This window comes from Lycorma delicatula, chromosome 8 (genome assembly GCF_047948215.1).
Source record: "Lycorma delicatula isolate Av1 chromosome 8, ASM4794821v1, whole genome shotgun sequence".
Taxonomy (NCBI): domain Eukaryota; kingdom Metazoa; phylum Arthropoda; class Insecta; order Hemiptera; family Fulgoridae; genus Lycorma; species Lycorma delicatula.
The window spans coordinates 124,006,924-124,030,161 of record NC_134462.1 but is presented as its reverse complement, the minus strand read 5'-3'; the positions used below and the strand labels follow the sequence as shown (position 1 = coordinate 124,030,161).

Genomic DNA, 23,238 nt, shown 5'->3' with positions numbered 1-23,238 from the left:
TGAATCAGTTGGAATTCTTTAGATAAAAAACGTTAACAGTAATTGCTAATAAAATGGGAGCAGCTTTCCAACTAACGAAAAACACTTATAACAAAGAGTTTTTATCGTAGAACTCAAGATTTCGGCACTATAAATTGTGATAAAGCCGAAAACAATCTATGCGGCAGAAATTCTAAGACTGTGCAACAATAGTCTACTAGAAATCTAGAAAAAAAGAAAGGAAAATTAGAACAAAAATGTTAAGTTATGAATATCAAAAGAATCAGATAAAATTAATTTCAAATAACAAACTTTATACTAAAATTCAAATACTTTCAGACACGATAAGGAAACGACGAATTGCATTTTACTCCCGTTTATTTAGAATGCATAACAGTAGATTGACTAAACAATTTTTTTATTTCTTCCAAAGTAAATAAACTAAAAACAAATGTCACATAAGTCCAAGAAGACGTTTCTTTTTTTTAGGTCCAAGAAGACCTAAAAGAACTACTGAAGTACTTAAGGTAACTGAAGAAATTATAAGAGAAAGAGAAATTTTAAAGAGAATATTAAAAGATGAAAATAAAAGATTCCAAGAAGCGCCAAAACGCAAGTACAGCAGAGCTAAACTTTCTGAAGAACGAAGGCTAAACATATTAGAAAGAATGAAGAGATACTGGGAAGATAGAAAAACTGAAAAAAGAAACAACAGCAAATAAATAAATAAATAAATGATCTAACGAGTTCCAAGCTAAATTATTCGGAGAAAAAAAATATTACTCTCAAGTATTAGTCGTTCTTCATAAGGCGGGTAAAGAAAATTTTCTTAAGAAACAAATGTAAAAAAAATTGTTTATCCGCATTTTCAATCTACATTGACAAGATATGACAAGCAACAAAAACAAAGTACAAATTTTTTTGAAATTTTAAGTAAATGTTTTTCTTCACTACTAAAAATCCGAGCATGATTAATCTTTTTTCTACAGTGACATATGTTCCATCTACTTTAGGTCGTATTACAGTAGTGAAAGAGATATATCCACAGGCTGTTTTGTGGCTAGTCATAGACACGAGTAAACTCATACTTGTTATAAAAAAATAAGTATTGTAGATTGAGCCTACGCTGCAGCAACGCCGTCGGGCTATTAGAATTTGACATAAGAGGCGTTACCGGTTTCCTAGATTTAAATGAATGTGAAAAAAAAAGAGTAATATGAACATAACAGTAGAAGTTTTTAATTAATTAAAAAATTTTATTCACGGTCCTTCTTTTATTTTAATAACGAGGACATCAATTATGTAATTGTAGGACATACTGTCTGGATACATCTCTATTTAGTAGTAATTAGTAATTTAATATGGACGTTCGCTCATACGGTTAATATTTAAAAATTTCATCTCTATTAAACACGATTCATAGTATGAATTCATAAAATTCTAATTTTCACCAGGAATACAACTTTATTTATTTTTTAGCTGAATTGATGTTAATACACGTACAATCACAATAGAGCTTTTTAGAGCAGTAAATTATAATTTTTGAACGAGGTATTTTTAGGAACGCTGGATTAATTCCATTGTCATAATACATTACGAAATATTTATCTATATTACGGTCAACCAAATGAATGTTTATTTTATTTTATTTTTTTTTAATTAAGACAAACCAGTTTTTGTGTGATTTTTTTTTAAGAGTAACGAACTAGGTTGATAGAAAGAGATCCTCATATTTCTGGTAGCATTGGAATTCCTTTGTCAATGAATTCATATCGAAAAACAGTCAGTACTTTAACCATAAAAAATTAACTCAATCTGAAAGGTTTTATGAAAATGTTGAATTATCACTACTTTGGAATTTGAGTTTAATAATTCATTTATTGAATAATAAAACGCATTAATTGTTATCGCTAAACGATATTAATTATATTAACTTTATTATTGTGGCTTATTTCTTAAAACTTTTACGTTTTAATACATACATATATATATTTTTTTTAATAAATTTTACGCAATTACGTTTTGAACGCTATTATAAAGATAATATTTTTTTAGCTGGGAATTTATGAGTAAAAAATAAATGTCGTTTAATTAAATCGTAATGGAAATGATAAATTTTATTTAAAAACGTTTAACTCACTGAAATCTTCAGTTTAGAATGCATAGAATACTTATTGCACGTCTTTTATAAGTTGGGTAGATAAAAATCTAAGAAATATGAATATAATAACAATCATAAACTAATCCCCGCGAATCTCCACCCACCAACAATAATTTAAGGGATAGATGCCGTTTAATATTTTTAAGATTGAAAACCCCTTCACACCAAAGGATTTGTAAAAAAAACTAAATTTCAAAAATCTGTTAGACAAGTGATCAAACACTTCACAATGAAAACGCTGCAGGAGCTTCTTTGCTACAGCTGCAGTGTGCGGCCGACGATTGTCATGGAGAAAAACAATGCCTGATGACAACATTCATCTACGCTTATTCTTATTCACCCACCATACTGCCTGGAATTGGCTCTATTCGATTTTCACCTCTTTGCTCACATGAAACGCTGGCTAGGAGGACAACATTTTGGCACAGAAATCGAGCTGCAGACCAGCGTAGAAACATGGCTGAAAACACAGGCGGCTCCGTTCTATGACGAGGGTATTGGAAAGTTTGTATCACGCTACGACAAATGTCTAAATCGGAGTGGCGACTATGTAGAAAAATAGCGTAACTATTTAAGTACTTGTTACAAAAAAAAACTTTTTATTTTCACTGTGGTTTTAATTTCGTGACCGATCGGACCTTGAAAGAAAAAAACCCTCATAACACAAAATTCCAACCAATCGTATTCTTTGCTTTTCACCCAATCATAACGTGAGAGGAATTCTTATCATCATGCACAAAATTCCAATCTATTGCATTCGTTATTTTTTGACCAACTTTAAGGTGACTGTAATTCTTATCATTATCAGGCACAAAATTCCAACAAATTGTATTCTCTGCTTTTAACCAGTCATAAGGTGAGAGTATATTCTACGCACAACAGCTTCTAGATCCAATTCATACAGCCTCTTTAGTCATCTCATATCTAATAGGTTAACAGCCAGACAGTTTTCGTGCGACTTAAGCTTAAGTACATACTTTGTACTTAGCCGGTGGATTTTTTCACAAATAGATGGGATCCCTAAGTAACCGTGGATCTCCTTGTTCTTCGCAAACCATTACGCCTCCGAAATAATCCTCAATACTTTCTTGGATGGTGTCGATATTGCTATGGCTTGCCGAAACCTAAATTTGAACCCAGTAGGCCCATATTGGCTTTAAAACGCCTTGTACAACAGTTTGTTATTTAAAATTAACAGGGACCTTCTTGCTAGCAACCAGTTTAACCGCCTAAGCTCGATATTTGTTTTTTCTTTTCTCTCATGTTTTTTCCATGTAAGACGGCGGTCCATATGAAGTCCTAGGTATAGTACGTTGTCTGAATGAGGGATGTGAACTTCATCCAGGCAGACTCGTAGGCAAACTCCCTACCTCAAACGTCACATGATTCGACTACAGTATTAACACGTACCTTCCATTTGACTAGATATTCACTGAAAAGATCTAACTACGATTGCAGTCTCTCCGGCGCTACTGTTGGTTATTCATTAAACATTTCAGTATTAACAATGATATTGATGGTGATTTTTTAAATAAACAAATTTACAAACTTCCTTTGGACTTAAATCAAATTTTTGTTACTCTTTTGAGCGTAATATTTTGCAGTTTATTTTAATAACAAATGAATTTAACTCTTGAGATCTATTTATTGTTTCTTATCAATAAAATTTATAATATTTTATTAAATATATATAAATTATATGCAATTATCCCCACAAGAATGACGATCAACAAAGTGCTAAGTAGATTTTGATTTAGGAAAATAATTATTTTGAACATTTTTTTGTGACACGGTTAGAAGTAAATTTATAAAAATTTTGTATTTTTTAACGTTAAATAATTTTGTATTATTTCTTATTTTTTAACGTTTACATTTCTATATTATTTACTATAATCCCCAACATTAGGTAGTCTAAAAGGTACTGAACCTTTTGTGTACGAGATAGCGTTAGCGTACTCTGGCAAAACTCGAGGAAGACCGGTAAGCTAAACAATAAACCATTTGGAGAAAACTGGATATAAAAAGAAGCTCGACGTTTGAGTCCTACACGATCTGGCACGAAAAAATTTACTCCATCGATTTTTTATCTGCGAATTTCTACTGAAACGTTACGAAATGAGCCATTTCTGAAGCGGAAATGGATAGCCATTGGTCGAAGCTAGGAGAGCTCCACCTTTTGTGGCAAAGCCTACACTGACGCCCAGGAAGGTTATGCTGTGCGTTTGGTGGGATCGGAAGGTCATCGTCCATCACAAGTTGCTACTGCCAGGCAGAACGATAAACTCAGACCTGTACTATCGACAATTACTGCGATTGGACCTAGAAATTCAAAAGAAACGGCCTGAACTGGTGAACGAAAGGATGTCATATACCACGCTGACAACGTCAGACTGTATACATCTTTAACGACTCGTTAGAATTTGAGCGAACTTGTCTGAGAGGTTTATGGATCCACCGTATAGTCTAGACCTGGCACCGTCAGGCTATCATTTGCTTCGGTCTCCTTGAATGGTGTTAAATTAGTTTCAAAAGACAATTTTTTTACTAGAAACCACAGACGTTTTATAGCGAAGGGATTACGGTGTTGCCGGAAAAACAGCAGGAATAACAATAAATGTATACTCAATTTTGGTCTCCAAAGGCTTAATACGTTTTAGAAAGTCTGATATATCCCAATACATTCCTATTTTCTACATTAAACTCTTCGAGTCTTCGTCTATCTATAACTTCTCAAACTTCATTTTGATGTTACTTTGGCGGTCTTTCTATCTCTGTTTTCTATACGATTTTCCATTCAATAATGTATTAGTCCATTAGATATGAAGTTTTCACTCAGCCGGTTCATATGGCTGTTCCAAAGAAAACTTTATTTTCGAATTAATTCAAAATCTTATCTACCATCTTCATTATAATCTCTTATGACCTCTCTTATAATAAAGACAAACATATTACATAGTTACATTAGTAAAATATTTCTATGTGGAAGTGGAGATACTACGTAAAAAATAATTATACATATGTCTACGTAACTATTTACTAGATATTCTAATAGGAGGAGAAAATAGTTAACTAATGATGAGGCAGATCGGTTTATGAACCGTGACAATTAGTAATGAATGAATGACAAAAAATAGCTCAAGGGAATCAAGTGTTGAACAGTGGAGTTCAACACTATTTTACACAAAGGTTTTTACCTCCTATTGACAGTCCGGATTATGTTATCAGGTCCTTTACAGTTGTGTAAAAATACATCTAGTTAACAGCTGCACTCGTTATATGAACTAAAAAGATAGCTATTTTTAGGAAAAATAAATAAAATTACTCGAGAAATTTAGAAAATAAAATAAGAATCATTTAATTAATCAGCAATGTATTGTTTTTTTTTTTAAATTCTACTATATATAAAAAAATAGCCTAATATACCAGGAAAATATAGCGATTCATTTGCAAAATTTATATTTTATACAAATAAATATCTATATACATTTATATTGTATTGTTAATGAAATTTAACCGTAGAAAAATGTATATATATATATTTTTTTTTTAGACCCCGACAGCAAACGAAAATGAGGATCTCATATATGTGTATCGTGTAAAACTTTTCGTATTGCGCGTGTATATGTGGAAAAGTTATTAAATTATATAAAAAATAATATTTAATATCTTTATCACTTACAAAATGCAGTTAGTTTTACATTAAGTTCATAAAGACAAATGGTGAATAAAGTGCTGTTTTTAATAATATCATAGGAAAGGCAGACAAGCTAAAAGAACATTTTGTGGTGGCTATATTTCGAAATAGGCGTAGCGTGTACATGATACTAAAGCCAGGAGATACTGCAATATAAAAGAGGAGTAGCTCTATATGTGGTGTTCAGGGATATAGGATCGGACGTCTAAACGCATTTAGGCAGGACAAAACAGGCGAGATATCACCCACTATATTCTACCCTATTGTATGTTGACCAAAATGTCCACCACCGCAACGCGCTTTAAATACGTTTTGACCCAGACACCGACAAACATTTTATATATATATATATATATATATATATAGAGAGAGAGAGAGAGAGAGAGAGAGAAAGAGAGAGAGAGACAGTATTCACATGATCTACATTCTCGTAGGGTTGCAAAATATAATCCCTGACGATTAACAGTAACAACAATATTTCCTGAAAATTGAATAATCTATTGAACAATTCTACGGGAATCAAAAATATAATTCATGTATTATTAAATCAATTATTACCTCACAATACAAAGCTACCCTAACCGTGGAATATATATAGATACAGCATAATACTACGTGGAATTTTTTTTTATTAAATACCTCGAGTTATATGAGCATTACTTGATAGAATATAGAAGTAATATGAAAACCCTTTAAAATAATTCTGTCAGTCTCAAATCTGTACTAAAATGCTATTAAAAAATAACTATTCAATCAATTTTGATAATACGTAAAATTAATTATAGTCAAAATTATGTTGCAGTCCATACATTAATCTGTAAAATAATTTCTTTGAGAATAACGCTATTCTCTGACTCATGGAATACCGCATTATTTAATTAAAATGCCGTAAAATTTTAGTAAAAAGATACGCTTTATACGTATATCTATAAAAATGTTTTTTTATCGACTTTTCAAAGTACGTATTACATTCCATCGCATGGTGTGATTGAGGGGGGGGGGGGAATTCACATTTTAAGGTGTGAGATGTACGAAAATACCGTTAACTTAAGAGAGAGACAAGCAGTAGTCCTATAGTATAAGATTTGTGGCTCAAAAATTTCCTAAATTCTTGATAAATTTCATTGAAATTTAGATATGCTATAGTATTAAATCTGAAGTTGTGAATATGAAAATTTGATCAAGATTGGTGGTTGAGTAGTTTCTGAGTTACGCTCAATTTAAAGTCGACAACAAACAACATAACCACAATTTGAGGCATTCTTTTCGATCGGATGGATAGGCTGTGGCGGGGGGGGGGGGGGGGGTGAAAATGAATTTTCTTTACGTTTTGAGGTATGAGGATTACGAAAATACCAATTCACATATAAAATTTTGTGGGTCAAAAATTTCAAAAACTACTTGATCAATTTTACTGAAATTTAGATATTCTGAAGCAGTGTATCTTAAGTTGTGCATGTGAAAATTTTATGAAGATTGGTTTAGTCGTTCCCTCAATATAGTATGTGTTACGCGCTTATGCAGTGAGTCACAGTGGTGAGTTAAACTTGATGCTTGTGTGTAGGGTCTGCTCGTTAATCGAACCTATGTAGTGCATAGGATACTCTGAAAATCAGTGCGTTTCTGGCTGCGAAATAGTAAGTGCATCGGAAACGTAAAGTCGGTCTTCTTGAGCAGAACTGCGCAAGAGTATTTTATTTTTCGCGCAACTCTTAGTTTTAAAATATTCATAAATGATTATAGAAAATTAAATACAAAATATTTTTTTAAATCCATTTTTTTAATAAAAACTGTTTTTGAAAAAATTTACTGGACATTGAGAAAACTCAAATAGACACGTCACGAATGGTAATAAACCATTGGTACCATTTGAGTATTGCTTGACGCTTACCCAATTTTAATTTTAAAAAAAATAGAAAAAAATGAATTTAATTGATAATATTTAGTTCATGTTATTTATGAGACAAGTTTGTTTCATTTATTTCTATTAAAATTTATTAATTATGCAAGAGTTAAAAGTAGTTTTAATTTATTTATCAATTTAATATTCAAATAGTGCTGTGCACACAAAAGACTTTACACCGATTAAAATTTATGAAAAAACCAAAAAAGTGAGAATCTGCATCTTAAATTTAAAATGCTAACAACAGTTGCGAAATATGTTCAGGCTCGACCAAGTTAACATTGCATACGGGAAAAATGTGATCTGAAGACAACAAACCATATGCTTAAATCATATGGTTACAAGACGGGATGCAAGCATCTATTATAAATGCCCATGTAATATAATTTCAACATTATTTGTTTCTTTTATTATTAATGATAAATATAACAATTTTATAATTATTATTATTTTGTATTCAGAACGGATATAATTATTTAATTTTGTTGTTTATTTAATATCCGTTATTAAATTTCGTATACTAGTTGTTTAGTTATTTACTATCTTTGGTAAATTTTACTATCAATCTCATTATTGTTTAGTATTTAATTTGCAGTGGTTAAGACCGTAAACAAGGACAACTCCGCAAATGAGGAAACCATATATTCAAAGCGAAGGTATATATTGCTAGCAATGCAATTAAATTGTTCGATAATAATAAAAAATACGTAGATTTTTCACCTGCTTCAATTCCAAGAAATTTAATCTAAGAAATTAAATTGTATTTAATTTAGAAACTTTTTGTTAATTCCTTTTTTTCCCGCACGTGAGAAATAGGTTGCGCTGTATATTTGTTATCTGCTGCACTGAGCCGATCAAGTCTAAATACAATATTAATTTAGTCTTGCAGTAATAATTAATACTTTGAATATCGATGATAAAAGTTAAATCCCACCTTCATGAAAAATCTACAATCTACACTAATATAAAATTCTAAGCCTTCCTTAAAGACGCTTATTTCTTGAGTTTTAACGGAATGACTTTAACGCTTCTTATAGCAAAGGATCCTCTTTTTCATTATATGAGAACCGCCTTTTAAGTTTTTACAAAAACAATGAAAAAAAAATTGTTGGTATAAATGGTTTTATTATTTCTCAAAATATTCGTCTTTTTATACACTTTTTCATGCGTTCGACCATTTCTCGAAACAATTTTTCCACTATAAAGTTGGTACCTCAAAAACGTGGTTTTTGAAGGATTCAACACTTTCTTGAACTGGTGAAAATTGTTATCCACGCATTTTTGTTTAACATTCGGCAATAAAAAGAAGTCTTTAGGCGATAAATCAGGTGAATACGGGCAATGAGACATTAATTCAATGTTTTTCTCCGTGAAATAATCAATTGTTTGACGTGTTGTGTGAGAGCTGGCATTGTCATGATGAAGAATGATGGGACGTTTTCGTTTGTTTTTTTTTCTGATTCACTGATGACTTCTGGCAAATAAATCTTTGTATATTATTCGGAATTAATTGTTCTTCAATTTTAAAAAGCAATGTTTGCTACATGTCCAGCACAACCAAAGAAACAGCGATCATTTTCTTGGAAGTGCTTTGCGAATAAACACTTTTGTTGGATTCGGTTCATCTTGTAACACCCAAACAGGTGATTGTTGCTTAGTTTCCTGCTCGTAAGTCTCCTGTTACGATGTTCTAAATGGATTTTGCATTCCTTCAGTCGAATATTTTGAGCATTTCCTTACAAAGACTGATACGAGCCTGTTTTTGAGCTTCGGTCAAATTATGCGGAATCCATCGCGAACATATCTTTTTCATAGCTAAATGTTCATGCAATCGAATGTACTTTGATCGCCTAAGAATGCCTCCATCTCATCGTAAGTCACATGCGATTCTCTTCAATTGTGTTGCGTACAGAATCGATGTTTTCTGGAACAACAACCAATTTTGGTCGACCTTCACGACGGAAGAAGCATGATTAATGACGATATTCAGCAAACTAATTGTAAATAGTCTTTCTGATGGTGATTCATTACCAAAAGTTGAACAAAGCGAGTTGAGGCAATGTTGTTGAGTTAGGCCCTTAATAAAATCGTAAAAAATCATCAAACGAAAACCTTCACGTGAAAGCTTCATTTTGTTTTACAAAACTTTTTGTTAACGCTTTCTGTACTATAAGCGTTTTTTAACGCTTGTACTGTATTGTAAAAACTACTCGGCTGACTTCTGAAATGCTACTGTTAACAGGAAAAAAGTCAAATTTTACAACAATAGTGTCACATTTCAATAGCGCCATCTAGTGACCGTTTGTAATAACTTAAAAGGCGATATCAGAGCAACCTCTTTTATTTTCGTTACTAGCAAAAAAAGAACTCGGTATAACTTTAAATGTAACTTTATTAATCTTTTGTAAAAGGCTTAACTTCTAACGTTAAAACAAAGTTAAGAATTAAATTCTGATTACTCTCCAATTTCTGATTATTTTGAAATTTTTTCTTTTAATATGTCAAGAATCGATTTATTGAACAGGGAAATTATTTTAGTTGTTTTTGTAAGGATCTTGAACAGTAGAACGTTATTCCATGAGTTAAGCTAATTTTATTGATTTATAACGAAATCATAGTACAGCTGAATTCTTACATGAGTTTACTAAATCACGAACATCATGTATATATATATATATATATATATATTTTCCTATAAAATTCTATATTCTTACATATTTTTATTTTTTAATTTAACTGTTCATTCTTATATTTTATTAAAAAATAGAAAAAATAAAATTTCATTCCATAAATTTTTAAATTAAACAACATTAATATGATCTTTTAATTTATGAAGTCAAATTACGTTTTTGTTTTTATTAAATCAAGAATTAACTTCACTAATACCCACTTATTAGGGAAATTTTCCAAGAAACACTATTCTAATAAAAGGAATGTTAATATGAACCCAGACGTACATATTAATATGCTTATCTAAGGCGTGTTGTTTAATATTTAGGGTTTGAACTAAAAGTGTTTTTAAATTGATATGTAAAATTTTGGCATAAATAGTAGGGGAATATTTTTTTGTGTTTACCTGGTATAGTTAGAAAAAAGCCTGCAGTCGCATCTCGGGTTCCGCAGTCACCGATCTCTATATGTTCCAAACGTTTTATAAGCAACGTTTGTTTAATGAACTTTGAAAAACAAATGTTTTCAATAATACGGTAAAGTATTTATGGTGATTTAATTAAAACCCAACGAGAAAACCTCCCGACAGAAAAAATTATTTTATCTTATAATTTGTGTAATCAACGTTAAGGAGAAAAATAAAGTTGGTTTTTGAATTTCTTTTCAGTATATTTTTCAATATTTTCTGAGTCATTTTGTAATTGTATGTTAACAAATAATTTTTTTATGATTTAAAAAAAAACTGCGTCACAGCTGCTTTGCAAACAACGACGCTAAAATTTGCCAGATTCCATATGTTTACTATTAAAATGATGGTGATAGTAGAGGATATATTAGCGTAGTGAATTTTAAGCTATACGGGGAAGACTGTGAAATTACAAAACTAGAGTGTGTAGGGCAAGCACGAAAAATACTAGGTTTAACTAACTAATTTAAATAACTGAAAAGTAAAAACTGGAAATTCTTGGTGAAATACGCAGTCTACCACAGGCAGAAACTGATATAGCTTGGTCATCAGAAGAAACTAGGACAAATTACAAGGAATGAAGCAGGCCATCTAGGCAGTTAATTTTCACAAATTGTCTACGGACGAAAATCCATGTCATTGATTGTGTCCTAAAGGAGAAGAATCGAGTGAAACTATAATCGTGCAATAGAAATTGGCTGGTCTTACTCACACAAAACTTCTCCCAATGTCTATTTTTCAAGGTATAAAGCCAATATTTCAAAGTTTATCTGATGAAGATTTGTTGAAAAACTTTCTCCATGGACAGACAGAACTCCAACCAGTCTTTCAAGCAGATAATTTGGAACCGGTATTTATGAAGGAAAGAAAACACCAGAGTTTGAAATACTTGATGCAGTATCGATATTTAGCAATGGAAACTTTCGGCAAGTGTTACGTTCTGCCGGCCTCCTTGGCGCGAGTAGTAGCGTCTCGTCTATCATCCCGAGGTCCCGGGTTCGAATTCCGGTCAGGCATGGCATTTCACACGCTAAAAAAATGGTCAATCATCCTTTGAAGCAATATCTCAAGGTGGTCCCGAAGGTTAAAAAAAGTGTTAAGGTCTGTAACATCTTGGAATCAATCCGGGTTTTTATACCATAAAAATTTTAAAAAAGATTGACGAGAACGGGTAACCGAGAGGGGAAAAACAATTGAAGAAATATAGAAAAGGCAAAACAGTCAATCAGAAATAAATAACTAAAGATAGAAGATAAGGAAGCTAATCACTGATGACCCAGATTATGAAGCTGGGCAGTTTTAAAACATGTAACTTAAAAAACTAATGTAATTTTTAAATCCCGTTTTCCAAAAATCATATTTTTTTATATTTATGACTGACTATCTTAGGAACCACTGAAGATAACAAATTTAATTTTTTTGGTCATTATTCTATACGTGTATATCTCATGTATACGTGTATAACACATCTAGAATTATGAAGATCCATGAACAATTATCCGTTTAAAAAAAATAATTCCTACAAAATTAAAAAAAAATTATTTATATTTCATTAGGAAAGTGGTTTATGGTTTTAATTCTAGATACATCTACTCTAGTTACAATACCAAGATCCTTTTTTTCTCCTGCTTCCCAGGATCGGATCGGCATTCAAGCAATACTCAACCCAGTGGAGGAGATCTTTTATTCACCTTATTCGCCTATCTCAAATCACTGAGGCGGGGCAACCGGGCGCGGCTATGCCGTTACCGGGCTCAAACACAATAACCGGAACTCGGTTTTGCCTCTTGCCTGTCTCAAGCCACCAGAGAAAGAAACCAAGTCCGGCTATGCCGTTCCCCCCCAGTAGCCGGTCTCGGTATTTTTCTTCCTTTCTTTTACACTTGCTGTTCCCTGCTCCAGTCACGAAACTCTATTTCTTTTCTCTGAAAAATTTCCGTTGCCAAACCAATCAGAAGTGTTTTTAAAATTTAATATATTTAAAGATAATGTTTATTTTATGATGCGACCAATTGAATATTCAGTAATTGTATTCATTAATTTTCATATTAAGATTTCTATATACATTTGTTTTCAGAAAGAACAAGTAAAATTACAAAGGAATCGGTAAAATTTAAAGTTAATTTAATAAAACAAATTGTACTATAGATAATAAAGAAATTTGGGTTGTACTTCATAAATTATTTAAAGTAATAATATTTTTTGTTTTAATAAAAAAAAACGTATAAAACATTTAAATCACCAAATATTAATTTCGTTGAATTTTTAATGGGTTCACGTGGGGTTCAATTGGGCAACCACATTTATCCAAAGGTACGTTTTTACGATTAGCAAACTTAAAAAAAGAGAGAAGTTGTTGCATGACAAATGATTTTACAAATTTTAAATATTTGTGATACCGCAAGTTTTACATGTTTTTTTTTTTACATATTTCATGAAATTTATTTTTATAGTAAGTAAAACAATATATATTTTTTTTAAATAATCAATTTAAGTATTATAAATTTGAAATATTTCTTCATATTTTTATATTAAAGCCCTAAAAAATAACACATAAATTTCTTATATAAACAGTACAAACCATTTTAATAATACAGAATCTATAAATTTTCTTGTTGAAGAAATTTAATGCTAGAAATCTTTTAAAAGGGATTTTAATATCTTATATGTAAAGATTTATTATCAAATTTTAATTAAAATTTATAACGGGTTATACAAAAGTAAACAGGTATATATGATTTCTTACGAAATTTAATTAAAATAGACCTACAGAATAAAATAATCAAGAAAAAAGCGTACTTAAAATTAGCAATGAAAATAGTAGTTATACATTTCAGGTTTACTTTACCGATTCCCTAATAACAAGTTATTTATAGTTTTTAACTGAACTTATAGACTAGTTTACTTTTAGAAAATATAGCTAAGTCGTATTTCTTTTTACTGGAAACGAGTAATAGAATATATACTTACGGTAGTATACTCTAGCATTTAGTAACAATTCAAAAAAAGATAAATCAGTTTAAAAGAAAACAAGTGTCCGATAGTTTCTAACGTAAACTATAAATATCAACTATTTACCTGGACTATATACAGCTATGAGAATAGCTTTTTACTTTCCTTCCTCGTTTAAAGTACGGTTAAATGTAAAAAAAAAGTTATTTACGGTTGGATGTAAAAAAAAAGTTATTTACAATATCGCATTGAAAATAAACGAAAATAAGGTAGTGTAGTGTACATTTTCATAATTTATGTATTATTCTGATAATATTTTTAGAAATTTTCAGGAAGGTATAAAAAAATATTTTTTAACAGAAATTATTAATTTTTAGTCAGTAAATTGTACAAGTACGTTTATGAGCTAGTAAAACATAAAATACGGGTAAGTTAAATTTAAGTTAATCACACAAATATTTAAGAGGTAAAACTTTTAATAAAAATGAAATATTTGGCAACAATATTGATAAAATTTGCCTGCTCTAGCGGTAAGCTGCAAGAAGGAAGATATGATAATCAATCAAAAAGCACGGGCTTATTTGCACTTGTCGACGTTCATGACTCAGGGACCCCAAAAAACAAAAAAAAAAAGTGGGGGTAATATTTGTTCGTACGTACGTGTGTTGGCTTATTTGAAGCTATAACTTTTTACTGGATAAACCGATTTTGATGAAAGTTTGTACAGACTCCTGCATAGGGGGCAATTCGTTGCTAAAGTTTGGAGTCAAACATTTTCAAAACATAACCCCACTTTACATTAAGCTCAGTACATGCGTACATGATTACGTTACCATTTAAAAGAAAAAACTTTTCCCCAAAAATCAAAAAAGTTATCTTTTTATTTATTGCATTTATTGCGTATTTACAACCTATTTTATTTTTACGTCTTCCTAGACTTAGTAATAGTAAGTTCTATTACGTAGTATGTATAATATATATATATTGGGAGCGGGAGAGCCGATCAGAATTTGAAAGTGACAATTTTTAAAACTTTTTAGTTTATTTAAACTTAATATTATTAAAAGTTTATTATTTTAATAACTATTACAATAAAATATCATATCATATTCAACCCCGACCACAAAAAAAAAGAAGATTTTAGGTAACTTTATTGGTTGTACATTTTTCAGTGAAAGTTAAACTGTAAGGTAAAATTTCCCTATTTCATTACTGGCATCTTAGTTCTATAACTAAGCTGTAAGAAGAAAAGTATAGTAATCAATAAAAAAATGGAATAAAGGTTTATTTGCATTTCTCGACGTTTCATGACTGAGGGATCGCAAAAAACAAAAAAAACAAGAGGAGGGTAATGTTCATAGTAGTTTATAGGGCTATGTTTTTGCCCTTAGGCCAATATCGTCACGGAAGGGGTTTGTTTTTTGGGGGTCAATTTTCTTAAACATTTTCAAAATAACCCCACTTTATAATTAAGCTCTCAGTACATGCGTGCACCTTTTAAAAAAAAAAACATGTCTTTTAAATATACGTAATGGTGAGTACCATTTTTAAAAAAAGATTGCACCAAAATTTCCTCTTCCCCAAAAATCTAAAAGGCTATTATTATTTTTTGTTAATTTCATATTTAACAGATTTTTTTTAAATATCTTTCTAGGTACATTGATAGTGCAAGCGACCAAAAAAACAATACTTTGGGGACAATATTGTGGGTGGGGAAGCCGATCAAAGTTTAAAAAATCAATTTTTTGAATTTTAAAAAATTTTTTTGGTTTTATATTTTTGAAAACGTATGCTATACTTTTGTAATTCACTCATCTTTTTAAGGTAGTAACTAAAATACAACGGATAAAGTAAACAAACAATAGTTTGATAAATTCTTGTTGCAGTATGATTTATATTTTACGGGTAAAGATGTTCCAGAAAGAAAGTTTCTAATATTTTAGCCCTATATACTAGATACGGTAGGAATGGTAATTGGGGTACAGCTGTTGATTTCCTCTACGATGGGGGTTAAACCCCCCAAGATTAACAGAGATAGTGTAATTATGAAAACTCTAATTTTAAAAATAATTTATAATTTATACTAAGCATTTAAAATCATATTTATTAATTTAAGCTGTAACATATGTCCTTTCTCTCTTTTCCTTTTTTCTGTATTTATTTCGTTCTGATTAAATTTTAATATATAAATAAATATATAAAAATGGAACTGACTGTGTGTAAAACTAAATATTTTTTTAAATTTTTGCGTCTCCCTTTATTTGATATCATAATGGTTCATTTATGAATATTTTTCACGTCATATAATTGATCTATTAAATAACCTGAAGTATCCTGTAAGTTAGTTAACGTTTTACTTTGATAAACCCGTAATTATGATTTTACGTTCAACAATTTTATTTTATATATGTGTATATATTTATATAATGTATACTGCCTGGTTTGTAACTCATCGAAAAACCAGCTGATTTTCGAAGAAGAGCGTTCTAAAGTTCGAGTCCTTGTAAAGGCAATTATTTTTATATGAATTTGAATGCTAGACTTTGGTTCCGGTATTCTTTGGTGTTTTCATTTCAATTACCTACTTATCTCAGGAGTTGTCACCCTGAGATTACATGTCTGTCGGTACATTTGCACTTACACTGCAGCTACATCAGGCCTGCTAAGCCGGTACCGGTAATTTCACTTGCATAAACACACACAATCAGATCCGGCAGTAGCTGGAAAACTGGTTAGAAGAATAAATATATATATATATTTCTGAAAAACATAAGTCAATACGCCTACGGCAACGGTTAAATAAACAGCGTCATGCTAACTGTACTGTATCTAATGCTATCATATTAACTTCATTTTCGGTTTGCTGTCTCAGCTGCTGTAGAGTCCTTGGTTTTGTATCATATACATTGTTTTAAAAAACACCCCCAAGGATACATTGATGTTAAGTCTGAGATCGGACGCCTGAACTATAAAGTACTTTTACTTCGTCCTATCATGAATCGCTCAGGAAAGATGTCAAGAAATTCCATCATCGTATGATAGCGTGGTGAAGTCCCCATCGTGTTGAAGTAGTAATTCTTCATCAACAAAAGGTTATTTTGAGCAGAAATAAAGTTTTTTTTTGTGGAATTTATAAAGAAATAACCGGTGATATTCCCCTCAAAGACGAATGGCCCAACAATCCCTCTAGAAAACAAACCACATAACTTTGATAGTTCTGGTAAACTGACGGGATTTATTCAATGACGTATGATTTGTGTTAGTCCAATAAACACTTTTATGCCTATTAATTTTTCCATTAAGCTTAAAAAGTGACTTCCTCCGACCAAACGATTAAATCATCTTTTCTTTCTTTTCTTTTTCCTGTTTAGCCTCCGGTAATTACCTTTCAGATAATATTTCAGAGGATGAATGAGGATGAATATATGAGTGTAAATGAAGTGTAGTCTTATAAAGTCACAGTTCCACCATTCCTGAGATGTGTGGTTAATTGAAACCCAATCACCAAAGAACACCGGTATCCACGATCTAGTATTTAAACGATTAAATCATCTTATCATTCATCTGTCAGGTACCGTACACAAAACTGTACTCGCCTGTGTTCTTTTATCCTGTTTAGCCTCCGGTAACTACCGTTTAGATAATACTTCAGAGGATGAATGAGGATGATATGTATGATATGACTGTGTGATATGTATGAAGTGTAGTCTTGTATATTCTCAGTTCGACCATTCCTGAGATGTGTGGTTAATTGAAACCCAACCACCAAAGAACACCGGTATCCACGATCTAGTATTCAAATCCATGTAAAAATAACTGGCTTTACTAGGACTTGAACGCTGTAACTCTCGACTTCCAAATCAGCTGATTTGGGAAGACGCGTTGACCACTAGACCAACCCGGTGGGTTGTACTCGCCTGTCTGGATCATCTTATTTAATACATGCTTTCAGGTGTATGATCTTTAACTAGTAAAATTCTATCATTTTATAATATCCGTTTTACGAAAACATCGCCCAAGAGATATGTGAATCATGTAAAGTTTGGTTTGGATTCCTAAAGTGCCATTTTCATTACCCGTAGACCTTTTTCATTTTCACAAAATCTCACAATTGTTATCCCAGACCGCCGATTTTTCCAAATCCACTCATTTACATTGATAAAAGAACAATTCAGCCGTATAATCTAGAAATGTTTGAGAAAATGAAAATCTATTTTGTCATCTTTATCTCTGTTAGTTTTCTAGCTTACAAATATTCCTAGAGTGTATACATTTATTTGGGACCTTCATATACTTGTATATAATTTATTTTTTTAAATTAACTAGTTTTTTCTGAAATTTCTAAAAATTGATATTAAGTACGTAATATACGCTATATGATACTATTAAAACAATTTTGGTTTATCGGATTGGAAAAAAGTTAATCCACCGTTCCTCACTTAATTATTTTCATATAATCACATATCGGTGGCTATCGGAATGGATTTTATAATTATGTAAATTAATTACGTATTCAATATTTTTTCAACAATTACTTTTTCTTATAGATAATTTTTTTCATGTGAATGTAAAGTCAAATATATATTCATCTAAGTATAATTTAAAGTAAAATTTCTGACAAAAATTTCAAGATTTTATCTACTCAGAAAACAATCCAATTAGAAAAGATCTGATGTGGATACCACATGACTTCCTTGTACACCTATTAAATTATATGTACACATTTTTTTAAAATGAAAAGTACATTAAATTTTATTTCACTAATAACTTCTGATTTTTTTCATTTTTTTTTTTTGAGTTATTATTTATAGTAATCTATTTTACAATCACAGGTTAATAATTATTAATAAATCAATAAATTTAAATTTAAAAAAAAGTTAAATAAAAGGAAATGTAGAATTTGAACCTATGTGTTACAAGGGGAAACCCTTGTTAGATCAAAATATTTCATTAATAAAAATTTTATTTGGATAAAACTCTGGAACCAATGAAAATAAGTACCACTTATGATAGATCGTTGAAATGAGGGCTTAACTGAGTTAAGAAAAATTTCAAAATCCAAATTTTTTGATGTTGGGCTTTTTTGACATTTTTTGTTTAGTCGATTGCAATCAAAAGGGGAGATGCACAACTAAATGTTACAACAGTCCTAAATCCAAAATTTCAACAACCTTCGGATAATCGTTTTCGAATCATGCGAGATACATACGTACGTACACGTACAGACGTCACGCCGAAACTAGTCAAAATGGATTCAGGGATGGTAAAAATGGATATTTCCGTTGAAATCTGTAAACCGAAATTTTTCGCGATTACAATATTGGCTTTACTTCGTACAAAGAAGTAAAAGGTTCTTCGTACAAGAACATAATTCGTAAATCTGTCAATGACTTTTATAAAATCTATTAAACTAATAAAAAAAGCCTTATTTTTTAAAATTTAACGTGATTCAAACCACAAAAATTTAATCACGAAAAAAACCACCTCCAATAATAAGGAAAACCGATTGTAATGGTGAAAGATACGTGATTTGAGAATATTATCCTAATACTTCGTATTAGGATATCCGAATACTATTATCCTAATACTTCGTATTAGGATAATATTCTCAAAATTAAAATTTTTCAAATTCTCAAAATTAATAAAAAACTTATTTCTTAAAACTTAACTCAAATTATTCGAGTAACTGGTACAATAAATCGGCTAGTGATTATCACTAGAAATTTATTTCATTAAAACATTTCAACACGGTAAAGTTTATGAATGGAATTCATTTAAATGTCATGTAATACATTTTTATTATACTGCATGACTGTATAATTTACGTATATTTATAAGCTTAGTACTGACTGAACCTTATTTTATGATGTAATAAATCTATTTTCATCACACTTTTATTCATTCTATTTTTCTCTCCATTTTTCTAACTTTGATCATACAAGGATGTTTGTATTAGGGTGTAATATAGTAAACGCGCTTGTATGGAACATTGTACAGTAGCACAACAAACAGTAGCAACCAGTATAGGCAATGTGTTCTACACATTGACGGCCCCTATGTGCTTTCCCATATCGTAAAGGGTTCGGCCTGACAACACAGCAAGTGAGATTTAGTGCATCATATATATACTGTATATTGTATAGCCCCTAAACTATACCTTACTCAGGAGAATAACCAATTCAAAACGTCATATATATTTGTCGTATATATGACGTTTTGAATTGGTTATTCTCTTACACATGTAGAATACATAATATATGGTACACAGATAATTCATAGGAATTTTTTATTTTTAACAAACATTTTATGTATAATTACATTTAATTTTTTTTGCCACTAGACTGTCAATTTGAAGCAGTAACTTTCTATTCCTCTTCCAAGTATTGAAAATAAAAAAATCAGGACTCCCACATCAGGAAAAAATCGGTACGTTTATTCATTTACACTCTTATAACCAGAAATAATTAAATAGCACTCGTGCCAAATTTAATTTAAATTTAAAAAAATTGTAAATTTAAAATATTTCATACCCTACCAATTTGATTCCATTGTAATGATTAAAACACCAACAATGGAATTGTATGTATCTTTACGTTTAATGGTCTTTACGCAGAGACTGTAAATGACGGTCAAATTGCAGAAAATTCTTGCGTTGAAGAAGATTAGTGAATTTCCCGTGCACCCTTAATTCATCCGGGTAGTTTGTCGAGATCTGCTCAATTCCATAGAAGAAATAGTACAAGAACTATCAAGTCAAGGTGTAACGGAATGCCAAAAAAGTTGATCATGAGGAGGAATGAGGAAGTTCTCCCCTTAGCTTCTCATTTGCTGACATTCGATAAACCTTACTTATTTGAGAAGGTACGTGCTGGTGTTCATCATTTGAGTGTCCGAGATTTTATACCGCAGCCAGTGCGGTGTTTCAAATGCCAGCGCTTTGGACAAACTGCACTCAGATGCGAAAGACAGCAACTCTGAGTGGATGATTAAGCAAGTCATGAGATCTTATAGAGATCCTCCTGTTTGTATTAACTGCAATGGAAAATATAACTACCTTTCTAGAAACTGCCCCAACATTTTAGCCGTCCGAAAAATTTCAGCCCGAAATGGATCCAGCCTAGAATAATTGGATGCAATATTATGGAGGACGCTCCAACTTGAGCGTCCGGTACCGGCTCTAGAGCATGCTCTTCATCAGTATTGATGGTATCGGAGGAAGAAGATTCTACAGGTACACTATCGTAAGGTTAAACCTTAGTGATGGCCGGTCTCCGTGGTACGATTGGTAGCGTCTCGGCCTTTTATCCGGAGGTCCCGGGTTCGAATCCCGGTCTACAAATCATTCATCTAATTCTCTGAAGCAATATCTAACGCTGGTCCTAAGTGATAAGCATCATCATTCACTAAAGGCTATGTCTTGTCAATTCAGCCACGTCACTCTCATCTCCGCTTCTCTTGTCAAGTCATTGTATGAATCAAGGGGTCCATCTCTTCTTTAACATTATTGATGATGGTTGCTCTCAGTCTACCTCTAGGTTTTTTACCCAAAACCTTGCCCTTCAAATATATTCGCCAAGAACTGGTCATGTCGTAGTGCATGCAATTTCGCTCTTCTTCGTATAACATTCAGCAAGGACCTCCTCTCACTCACTTCTGCTAACACATGATCACTCCTTTTTCTATTCATCCAGATTTTTCTTGTTATTCTTCTCCAAATCCACATTTCCATTGGTTCCATTCTTCTTCTTTCTGCTTTCCCAAGCGTCCACGTTTCACATCCGTAACTTAGAATACTCCAGACATAAGTTTTAGTTCTTTTTTCCAGCGCTATTCGTCTTTTTACTTCTGTGACACATTTATTATCACTAGTGACGGTGCTTCCCAAATAACAAAAACTGTCAACATCAACCTTTGTATTTTCCTTTGTTTCTCTACAGTCATATTCTTTGTCTTCTCCTTATTAATTTTTATTTAATAACTGCTTTTAGTACATTACTTAAGTACTTTTAGTACTTTAAATAGTGTTTCTAACATAATCTCCATTCCCCTTGCTGATTCTGCCAGTAACACAATATCATCTGCAAAGCGGATACAATGTATGGATTTTCCATTAATTCTGATTCCTTTCGTTTTTTCTTTCATTTTTACGATAGCTTTTTCAATAAACAAGCTAAACAAAAACTGTGCCAGTGGGCAGGTAACCCTACCCGACTCCCCTTTCTTATTTTTGCCTCTTTCTTTATGCCGTTGATTTCAACCTACGTTTTCTAAATTAGATAAGCAAAAGAGATATAAATCAAGAGGACTGTTTTTTGTACTTTTTGTGCGTTTTTAAGTATACTAATGTATTTATTTTTAAGAATGTTTTCAAATAATTTCTAGTTATGCACGTGGCAGATATACCTGTAATGAGAATTATTTAAACAGAAAGTCGTAGAATAAATCTGTATTTGCTAGTTTTGATATAATGTAATATTAATAATATAATTAAATTAAACTTTAATTAATAAAAGGAACTTTAATAACTTTAATTAATAAAAGGAACTAATAATAATAATACGTAAGCTGATTTAATTTACTTTAGAATCACGTACTAATTTAAAGTAAATCAAATCAACTCAGATGGATTCCAATTACTATATAACAGCTAAATGTTACCTTTGAGGTTGATCTAGAGTTTACCTTAACAACAGAAACGTTAGTTTACAACAGAAATGTAATTAGGAACGGATAAGTCAATAAGGATTCCTCGAATCAACCTACATACAACCAAGTAAATTGTACGATCAAATAAATTGAGACAAGCGTACTTAGTAATACAAGACTGAGCATTCATTTAAAATTGAAATATAATACAAAACAAATATTAAAATTTTTCAAATAAAAGAAAAAAAAATCATTTCTATTTTTTTTTTATAAAAGAATAAATATTAACTTTATTTTACTATTTTAAGCAGCTAATAAACTTAATGGAATACTGCATAAGAAACCAAAAATTAAATCTTTTTTTATTTATTCAAAATAAATTTACGTTATAAGAATCCCTTTTAGTAAAATATTTGTATATATATGACAGTTAATTAAAAATACTTTATATATAAAATATAATTAAAGTTTAATCCCAAGGTGGCATTTCTTATTATTAATTACAGGCGTAGATTAACTGTTAACAACTAATTTACCAAACACAGGTTATTAAGTGGAAATATTCCAAACATAGTATTTATTAAAGAAAATTAATTGTTAAAAAGAAAAATTCATGTTTTGTTTATTCATGTTTTCTAAAAAATTCAAATTTTTTTGTTAAATTAGGGTCCAACTAGTTCATTAAAAAAAAAAAAAAAATATGTACTTAATGTCGCCGAATTGCTTCGAAGAAAAGTGGTACTTCAGAAACTTATGGTAGCCCTGAA

At 30.9% G+C, this 23,238-nt stretch overlaps 1 protein-coding gene across 2 annotated transcripts in view; it reads right to left on the bottom strand.

Annotated features, from left to right (window-relative positions):
• Nucleotides 1-23,238, bottom strand: part of LOC142328908 (uncharacterized) — a 411,591-nt gene that overhangs the window by 360,051 nt on the left and 28,302 nt on the right. The window lies entirely within an intron of this gene.